The 10,000-nt window shown below is 31.6% G+C and overlaps 1 protein-coding gene and 1 long non-coding RNA gene across 5 annotated transcripts in view; one reads left to right on the top strand and one right to left on the bottom strand.

Annotated features, from left to right (window-relative positions):
- The window catches only part of LOC124425573 (gamma-aminobutyric acid type B receptor subunit 2), a 262,835-nt gene that overhangs the window by 118,757 nt on the left and 134,078 nt on the right, over positions 1 to 10,000 (top strand). The window lies entirely within an intron of this gene.
- LOC124425574 overlaps positions 5,877 to 10,000 on the bottom strand; it is a 115,611-nt gene continuing 111,487 nt past the window's right edge. Inside the window, exon 7 of the long non-coding RNA XR_006942536.1 lies at positions 5,877 to 6,193. This is a non-coding gene — a long non-coding RNA (uncharacterized LOC124425574). The remainder of the gene's footprint in view (positions 6,194 to 10,000) is intronic.

Here is a 10,000-nt window from a genome sequence, read left to right as displayed (position 1 = left end):
GTTCCTTTAGCAAGTATCACCAAGTTTTGATACACCGTATATAATTAATTTTGCACTAATGATGAAAGGAGCGGTAGGGTTAGCGGAAAGCAGGTGTAGCGGGGAGGAGAGGAGATAAGGAGATGAAGCTGTGAGGGGAAGGGCATGGGTAGAACGCAAGACGTGATGAAATCGAGAATGTGGATGAGTATGAAATTGTGGAGGTACGAAATTGTGTAGATTTTCTACGTGATTATGTTACTGTGTATGTGTGATATTAGAACGTGTTTGAAACACGGAAAACGTTTACTGTCTTTAATCGTTACAAGTGATGAATGGTAAGATGAGAGGATTAGGATTTATTCTTTGAGAAAATACAGAGGCGGGGGAAATGGGAGAGAAGGTGAGGAGAGGGGGGAAGGATGAAAGGGAAGAAAATTACTTCAGACACGTATCTCAAGAGAATGAGAATGATAGTAGTATAAGAATTAATAGGAGATTATTATATTTTATTTTCTCTCTCTTTTTCTTTTTTTTTTTTTTCTTTTTTTCTTTAGCTATGTGTTGTGCACAAAAAGAAAAGTAAAAAGGGAAAAAAGAGAAATAGGTGGGATAAGTAATTGAAAAGGATCTTTGAGATGGAGGAGCCAAAATAGAAGTATACAAGCTTGAATAGAACAGTGTTTATTATGAAAGAAGGCAAAGTTTAAGTATAGTAGAATACTATGAGAATTATGAGAAACGGGAGAATCTAAGGGGCAATAGTTCTACGGTGTAAGTAAGTATAAGTTCGTGAGGGGGTAGAAAATAGAGAGAAAGAGAGTGCAGGGGGAGGTAGAGATATATATATATATATAAAGATGTTCGAGATGAAATAGACAAAGCGGCGCACAACAGGTGAATGGTGTAAATAAATATTGCAACGAGTCAAAGAGATCAGAAAAGCGTGTGGAAGGGGAAACGGGAGTGACAAATAAAAATTTCATCCGAGAAGAAAAACGACTGTAGTAGGAGAGAATAGAAATGGAAAGAAAAATAAGGATAGTCAAAGTATGAGAAAGAGAATATTGGATGGAAAAAGAAATCAGTATATCCTTTTTTTGACATACAGGATGTCTCGAAATTATAAACGTTATGAAATCTTAAAAGGTTTGGTTTTCTTTTTTTTTTGGTGGACATTGGGAGGGGGCGGGGCGGGGGGAGAAATAAGAAAATTCAGAAAGTATTATTTTTATGTCGAATAAGACAAGAAAATAAGAAAATAAATGAAAGAATGAATAAAACAATTTTAAGTAATAACGAATTATAATTTAATTTTTTTTTTTTTTTTTTTTTTTTTTTTTTTTAATTTAATAAAATTCTTCTTAATTACGATATAAATTATTTCTTTGATAAGTATTAAGATCTTCATTAATATTATTACTTTTTTTTTTTCTTCAATATATATAAATACATGCATCATTCAAATAATAGGAATAATTATCTCAATTATTTTATATTACGCATTGTTCTTTTTTTTTCCTTTTGTTTTTTTTTCTCTTATTTTTCTTCGTTAAATTTTTCTTTTTTTCTTTTTTTTTTTCTTTTTTATAGATTTGTTCCACACTTATTTTTATATGAATAATTAACGCACCCTTTTCTACTCTCTTACGAAATTATCGCGCACCATTGAATATAAATATACACTTATGTGTATTAAGTGAGAGAGAGAGAGAGAGAGAGAGAGATCCAAGGAAAAAAAATGGCGTAAGTGGTAGCTATACGAAAAGTACGCTAATATGGTAACGCTGATGGTATGAAGAGAGAAAGTGTTGTAAAAATGAAATGAACGTGGGTTGGATGAAAATAAAAGAAAGACAATAAATCGAAAATGGGGTTGGAGTAGCTGACGTAAGCAAGGAAGCTCTAGAACCGAGGAACAAATAGAATAGGAAAAGCATGATGACGCAAAGTAAGCAAGATGACGATACATACTAACCCTTAGGAAAAGGAAGATAGGAGCAAATTTCTTCGTAAGAGATTAATAGAAACACGAGATAATATAAAAGTTCGTTTCGTGAGGGAAGGTAAAGATAAGGAAAAGGAAGAAGAAAAGATAAAAAATAAAAAAAAAGAGAAATATATATATATATAAAACAAAAAAGAAGGCAAGGATAGGAAGCTTAAATTGTTCAATCATGACGTTTTTATTATTATTATTATTATTTTTTTTTTTATTCTTTTTCTTTTTCATTTTTTACTTTTATAAGAAGAATTTAGATAAAGATAAAGAGAAATGTTTCTCAATAGGACATATATTATGTTAGGCATACTCAATCGCGAAACTGTAATTTTATTTCAAAATCATTAATACACTTATTTATCTCATTTTCTTGTTGAAATAAATTGGTCTATGTCTATCCTTGTTGGTTATACGTCTCTGTATAAGTGTGTAGGAGGAAAAAGGACACATGAAGAAGACGCGCCAATTTCGCCACATCCTGTATACTAAAAGCTCCCCCGTATTTCGCAATTAAACTGCTTTTAGCTTAAGAGCGTTTTTTGTATAGGCTTCACTATGCTGCTGCAATGATGCTCTTCGCTAAAAATACATTTCTGTATGTTGGTATGTATGTATGCGTGACATCTATCCGTAGATAGATACTTCGGACTTTTACGCGTGCATGTTTAAGAGAGTTGATAAACGAACATCCTCCGCACATTACTCTAAACGTTTATTCAATCTAATGATACTAATTATGCGAATGGTTGATAACATTTTCATGATAATTAATCGATCAAGCAACTACATACATATATAATGAATTATCTATTTATTTCCAGTGATAAAATAAAATTAAAACGTATAGATTCGTTCGCGTTAAACGAATTTATCGGGTTTTAAGCGAAAGTTCGATTAAAAAAAAAAAAAAAAAAAAAAAAAGAAAAAGAAAAGGAAATAGAACGTCCGATGTAGATTCTAATCTGCAAATTACGTAATCGACTTAAACGAAATGGCACCGTCATTCTATAAAATCGAACTTTTCGTTGAAATCGTTCGATCGTAAGAAATAGTAATAGTAGTAGTAGTAAAAGAGGAAAAAGAAGAAGACGACAACAACGACGACGACGACGACGACGAAGAAGAAGAAGAAGAAGAATAAGAAGAAGAAGAAGAAGAGAGGAAAGAAAATAAAGCTCTGACTGACCTGTTAAAACGAGAACCTGGTTTCACTAAAAGTAGAACGAAGAAGAATTTGATAACTCCCGTTTCTGTGTAGCCGAGAAAAAGTTTTGCGGACTAACCGACCGCGATGGTTGCGAAAATTCGAGTTTCTTTGAAAATTTTTATGTGAAAGACAGTCGAAGGGTTTTATTCGGTAAATAACTCTGGGCCGTTTAGTTGACTAAGACTGTTTAGACCACTCATCCATTTCTATATATCTCTCTATCTTTTTCTATCTCTCTATCTCGTTCATTCTAACGTCCTCTTATCCGTCATCCCTCCTCTCATTCTCTTTAAACTGTCTGTCTTGTTTTGCGCGCTGTGCGACTTATGACGTCACTTCAAGATGGCGTCTCATTAAAAAGTGGAAACCCGACGAGACGAACCGACTTCGTCATTCTTCGTACCACACTCGACATCTTTAGCCGTAAATCCTCCCTTGCACCCCTCTTCTATTGTCTTTTTCTCGCGTCGTTTACGTCGATAAGTTTTCTTTTCTCTTACGAAAGACCTTTTTACTGGATCGGGGGGAGGGAGGGGAATCCTCTTTTTTCCCCACTTTTTTCTTCTTTTTTTTCCTTTTTTTTTCTTCTTTTTTTTTTAACCGTGACCATTAGCATTTCCGACGAGGTTCTTTTCCTGCGTATAGAAAAAGAACTACGTGTGTATTCACATACGTATATATATATATATATATGTGTGTGTGTGTGTGTGTGTGTATGTGTGTGTAAGTGCAAAGTGTTGGCAACAAAACGTTTATCCTTTATCATACTTTCTCTTTTTTTCCTCTCTCTCTCTCTTCTTTTTTTTTTTACGTCGATACAGTCGATCACGTGACTGCGAGAAAGAGAGAAAGAGAGAGAGAGAGAGAGAGAAAAACGTTTCGGCAACTTGCCATTTTATTTTCTATCGTTTTCGTATCGACCAAACTTTCATCTCGTACAATTGTCGAACGTCTTGGAATTCGATTTTAAGATAAATCAAAGGTAGATAAATCGTTCACGTAGTCAATACTTATTTACGTAAGTATATAGTACGTAAAAATACGATATACGAAGAGAGAACGACTATAGAAAAGAGGTCATATATATGGATATATATATATATATCCATAAATCGTTGATATTTTTATTGGATTATAAAACCTAGATATTTACATCTATATATATCTTTTCGACAAAAAATTAAATCTCCCGTTAACTCGTAATTTCTGATGAATGGTCAGAATATAAAATAATCGATTGGTGAAGTGGGGTGGAATAGTTGGGGGGGGGGGGGCTGGGAAGAATCGAAAAATTGTTCAATAATAAATTGAATGAATTGTTTATTAAAAAAAAAGAAAAAAAAATTAAAAAATTAAAAATTAAAAAACAAAAATAAAGCAGTCGATAGAAAATTTATTTATCGTTTGGATAAATAATAGAAAAAAGTATATTAACAAGTGTTTTGATAACGATCGGTAAAAAAAAATATAAAGTTCAATAAAACGAGTAAAATAGAAAATCGTAAAAAATAGAATTTTTATTAGTTATTTCCCGAACACATTCCCCATTCCCTCCCCCCTCTCCCTCTTAGAATTTCTGTAACATCCTACCCCATTCTGCATGGCTTCCATCGGTTAACGATGGTTTTTATAAAAATACATACACACATAAATATAATAATACGTACATAAAATCAATAAATAAATATATATATATATAATATATATTATATATACGTATATATACAATATGTATATATGTATATATGCGCCGATATCGTTTTGGATTTTCTTTTATTGCTCCTCGAAATAAAGAGAGAAAGAGATGGAATAATTTTCGGGACTACTGCGAGTGAACGTTAGTAAAGACTTCCCCACCCCCCATCCCCAGTCTTCTTAATTTGTTCGATAATAAATTTAAAATTCTCTTCGTCGTTAATGGTAATAAGATCAATGGGATATTCAAGAAAAAATAAAAATTTTTTAAGAATCCTTTCGATCCGTGTACCGTAAAGAAAATCGTGTCAATTTGTCGGATAATTTATCCTTGCGAACTTTCGTCGTTCCATTAAAAAATTTCGCGTCAAGATAGACCAGCGCGTCGTGGTACAAAGAGTTTTGTGCTTTGAGAAAAAGATTAAAGAGAGATATAAAAAAGAAAAGATATAAAAAATATATATAATGCAGAACACCCTCCGACTCCGCTTTCTTCCCCTTTTTCCGATTAAGTTAAATCATGATTTCGCGTTATTACGGGATTTTAAAAAGCGAGAGAATCCTAACGAAGCTCTTTCGAAATGGGGAAAATCGGAAAGGAAAAGATAGAAGGAGTAAAAGTAGGAGGGAAAAATAATTTCCGTTGATCTTGGTCTTAAAAAATTGAAAATACTTCTACGTTAAAAAATAATCCCTTAGTATGAATAATTATTACCTACAATGTTATCTTTATCCTCCTACGAATAGATTAATCCATAAAGTTGATTATTCATAAGTTTTATTATAAGATTTAATCGATATAATAAGATACAATGAAATTATTTTATATATTATATATATTAAAATAGATTAAAGTATTATCTTTCGGATATACATTTATTAAAATATACATAAATACATACATATATACATACATACTTACATAGATATCTAATCTATGAATCTTTATTTATGATAAAGTATCTTTCGTAAATATTTAAATATGTTTGAAAAATTATTTTGTTAATTGGCCTATGATAATTAATTTTTCATAAGTATATATTTGTTCTTATACGAGATATGTCTATTACGTTGCATAAAACGGTGATTTTATAAATTGGTTAGTTTAACGAGAGTAAAGTTAGTTCAGAGAAGAACCACTGGGGAAATTGAGGAACTTTCGTATTCCATTGGCCAACCATTGCTTTTCTTTCCCTTAAGACTTTACCCATTAGGTTTCGGTCGAAAATGTGGTAGTGTAATGGGGGGGGGACGGAGGAGTGGTGGTGATAGTTCGACTGCCTGGCGCCCATCCTCTTTCAAAGCTAAAACTAAGGACAGTAACAGACCAGTAAACAGAAAAATAAATAAAGAACTGTGAGATGACTAACATAAATAATGCAATCGATTGATATTATACGCTGCATTAAATTTTTCTCGATCATAAGAAATAAATTATGTATAAATCGTGTTTCTTTTTTTTTCTTTTTTTTTTTTTCTTTTACATAATCAACTTAATTTTCATTAATATATTTCATTGATATAATTTTCATTTATGCTTTCTTACGAATGGAGAAATTATTTCGTTATCTATAAAAAAAACGATGGATAAAAATATATATTTATAAATATATTATAAATCTTTTTCGTAATAATTGTATATAAAAGGGATAAGTTTAATAGTTTCTCGTATATGCAAAACGATTTACAGGTATAAATATTTAGTGATATTTTTTTTTATATCTTTTCATTTGTTCAACATGTAGACGTTTTCCGGTACCTAGTTTTATAGTCTTGCGCAACAGTGATCGATAGTCCTGTAAAATAAAAGGAAGAAAGATTGAAAGAGATTTATTTCATTCATTTAGAAGGGGACAAAAAAAATAATTAAAAAGATATCGGCGCTCTCTTAGCGAACGTAACACGAGTCGTATACAAGAAAGAAAGAAAGAAAAAAAATAACAACAACAACAACAACAATAACAATAAATCATCCATTGATAATCCTATTTCGTTCGGAAAGTCTTTTAACTTCAATAAAAAAGAAATAATAATAATAATAATAACAATAATAATAAAACAAAGTAAAGAAATTAAAAAAATAAAAACAGAACTACCGATTACTTTAATATCGGAATTTTTTTAATTCCCATGCAAATAACTTAGATTATCATTCGGGGAAATTCAAATATCCATTCCGTCGCTCGTATTTCTTATTTCGTTTTATTTCCCGAAAGTAGACAAAACAAATCGATGATATATTTTATAGCGACGAGCTCGTCGTGACAAAGCCATCGATCGATCAACCGATCGATCGATCATTTGTTTCTTCTTTCGGGGGATTACAAAATACAATGCAGAAAATGAAATAAAAAAAGATGAAAATAGAAAAAAAAGCGAATGAAGTAAAGAAGAAGAAGAAGAAAAACAACAACAACAACAAGGAAAACAAAATAGCGAAAGATAGAATAGTATAGTGACCGTTTAAAGTATTTGAAGGGGGTAGAAGAATGATGGTTATGGTAAGGATGAAGGGAATATATTTAATTTTTTGGACAACTTTGTGTGGGAGAGTGTTGGAACTATTTCCTGCGAAAATTCATCTCAGTGGATGCATTTTAGAATTTCTTTTTCTTTTTCTCAACGACAACGACGAAGACGAAGACGACAACGTCCCACCAATTTTCACCCATCTATATATCTATCCTAGGTCCGTCCTTTTATCGTTCTCGCTGATTAATGGAGCGAGATTTAAAAAGGGGAACGAACAATCAGCCAAGCGAATGAACTTTCCTATTGTCGTTTCATCGATCCTTTTCAGTGATTCTTAAAGGAACACTCGTCATTATCCATTCGACGTAAAAAAAAAGAGATAGATAGATAGATAGATATAAAGAAAGAGAGAGAAATAGAGAGAAACTTTTCATCTGTGAATGATTTGTCATTTGTATTTATGAATTTCTCTCTCTCTCTCTCTCTCTTTCTCTTTCTCTCTCTTTCTCTCTCTGTATCTATCTATTAATCTATCTATCAATATATCTGTCTATCTATCTATCTATCTCTTTTTCGTCACATGACTAAATAGTGACGATATTTTCTTTTTATTTTTTTTCTTTTCAAGCAAAACTTTTTTTCTTTTTAAAAAAATTGTTCCTTCCTTCTCCTCCTCCTCCTCTTTCTCCTTTTTCTTTGGTTAATTTTCCAAAACAAAGGCTGACAGGAATGATCAATCGCGAATAAATTAGAAATGATAAGTTCGCCACTTCACATTGCGGAACAAATTGCAAATAGCAACCTAACATCCTCTGTTTTGTCCGTTGATGAGGTTGTTAAATGATAATGAGTTAACGTTCAAACGGTTTGGACTTACATTGCGTATCAGGTCATTCATGATCATACTACATACGGCGTACACATTTATTCGCAGGTTGTGTTGGTTGTAACATACGGCAAACTCGAATTATAGTTGCTTAGTATGATAATTGACTTAGCTTCTCGCTGAGGTTATTCGTCCGCACCGTTAGTGGAGATGGGGTAATTGACATCGGTTAATAATTAATCGGGGTGAGGAAAAGAGGGTGGGGAAAGGATGAGAGGGAGGGAGGGAGGAACGAACCTGATTTATATGCCACGAACAACGTTGGAACTGCGTCGGCAACAACAGCAACGGCAATACCGCGGATATCGATTTCTTCATTTTCTAATACGACCGTTATCGGCTCATTAGCGTTCTTAATGATTCGATGATATCGACGAAAAGAGAAAGAGAGAGAGAGAGAGAAAAGTATGGGACGGAGGCGGGTGTTAGAAAAATAAAGAGAATGATTTGATATCTATTGTAAATTTAAACTATTATCCCTTTTTTTTTCATCGAAAAAGAATAGGATCTCTTTCAATTCATTTTATAAGATCGATTTACGTAGAGCTCGTTAATGGGAAATTAAGAAGGTAGGGTGGGGGATCCGGAAGGGGAGGGGGTGGTTGAAAGTTGAAGTAAGCAAATAAATATTGCTTCGAAATAATCATCGCTCGTATATATTATATATCTATATAAGTACGACATGCAAATTTTTTTAAAATAAAAATATTGAGATATAGATATCTTTTAGTTCGTTGTAAAAAAAAGAAAAAAAGAAAAAAAAAATATTGTACATGGAATCGATCGTTTTGTTTAATGTATAAATTGTGATTAATACTTATTTGTATTTGTGAACTGACGATAGTTCAAAAGAACGTTTTTCATTTCTAAATGGGTCTTGTTAACGCTTAATATGGCGTATCGTTTCCTATGATCGATAAATTCGTAGAATTTCCGATAACGTAGAAAATACGAGACCACTGGAAGAAAAATCTTAAATCCTTGATCCTTTTCATTTCCTCTCGTGGGAGAAAGAAAAGAAAGAAAAAAAAAAGAAAGAGAGCTTATCTCTTTTAACAACCTATTCTATCAATTAACATGATGAATATTAATTAATCCTTCAGATTATTATTACTTAATATTTTTCTTTTTCTTTTTTCTTTTTTCTTTTTTTTTTTTTTTACTTGTTTTCTTCGAAGAGAATCATTGAAAATGGAGGACGAAAAATAATAAATTAAAAAAAAAAAAAGAAAAAGAAAAAGAAAATCATGGAAAAAGTGATTGGGGGAAAAAATAATTAATTAATTCTTTCATCTATAATTCTGTCAAACGAATTTGAACAATACTACTCCATACAGAATTTGAGAAGTAAAATTATTATTAAAAAAAAAAAAAAAAATTGTCATAAAACAAATCTCTCAATTGTAAAAGAAAATGATGAAATAAAGTATCGCGAGTTTAAAAGAGATTAACCATGAGATGGTATATACGTAATATGAGAATTTTTGTTTAAAAATTATATCATTTCTGTACCTAGAGAGAGAGAGAGAGAGAGAGAGAGAGAAAGAAAGTTAAAAATAAAAATAAAAAAAGTGATGAGAAAGAGAGAGAGAGAGAGAGAGAGAGAGAAAGAGGGAGAGAGAGGAAGAGAAAAGAAAATAAAACAAAGTCCGAATGATTTTTAGTGGTTATTTACTTTATCTGAGCAGATGCTCGTGCATACATACATACACGCAATACTATCATGAAGATTGGAAAGCTATAAAAATATTGCTTGCAT

Source organism: Vespa crabro, chromosome 7, assembly GCF_910589235.1.
Source record: "Vespa crabro chromosome 7, iyVesCrab1.2, whole genome shotgun sequence".
Lineage (NCBI taxonomy): Eukaryota > Metazoa > Arthropoda > Insecta > Hymenoptera > Vespidae > Vespa > Vespa crabro.
The sequence above is the reverse complement of the archived record's forward strand: the minus strand, read 5'-3'. Positions and strand labels throughout refer to the sequence as shown.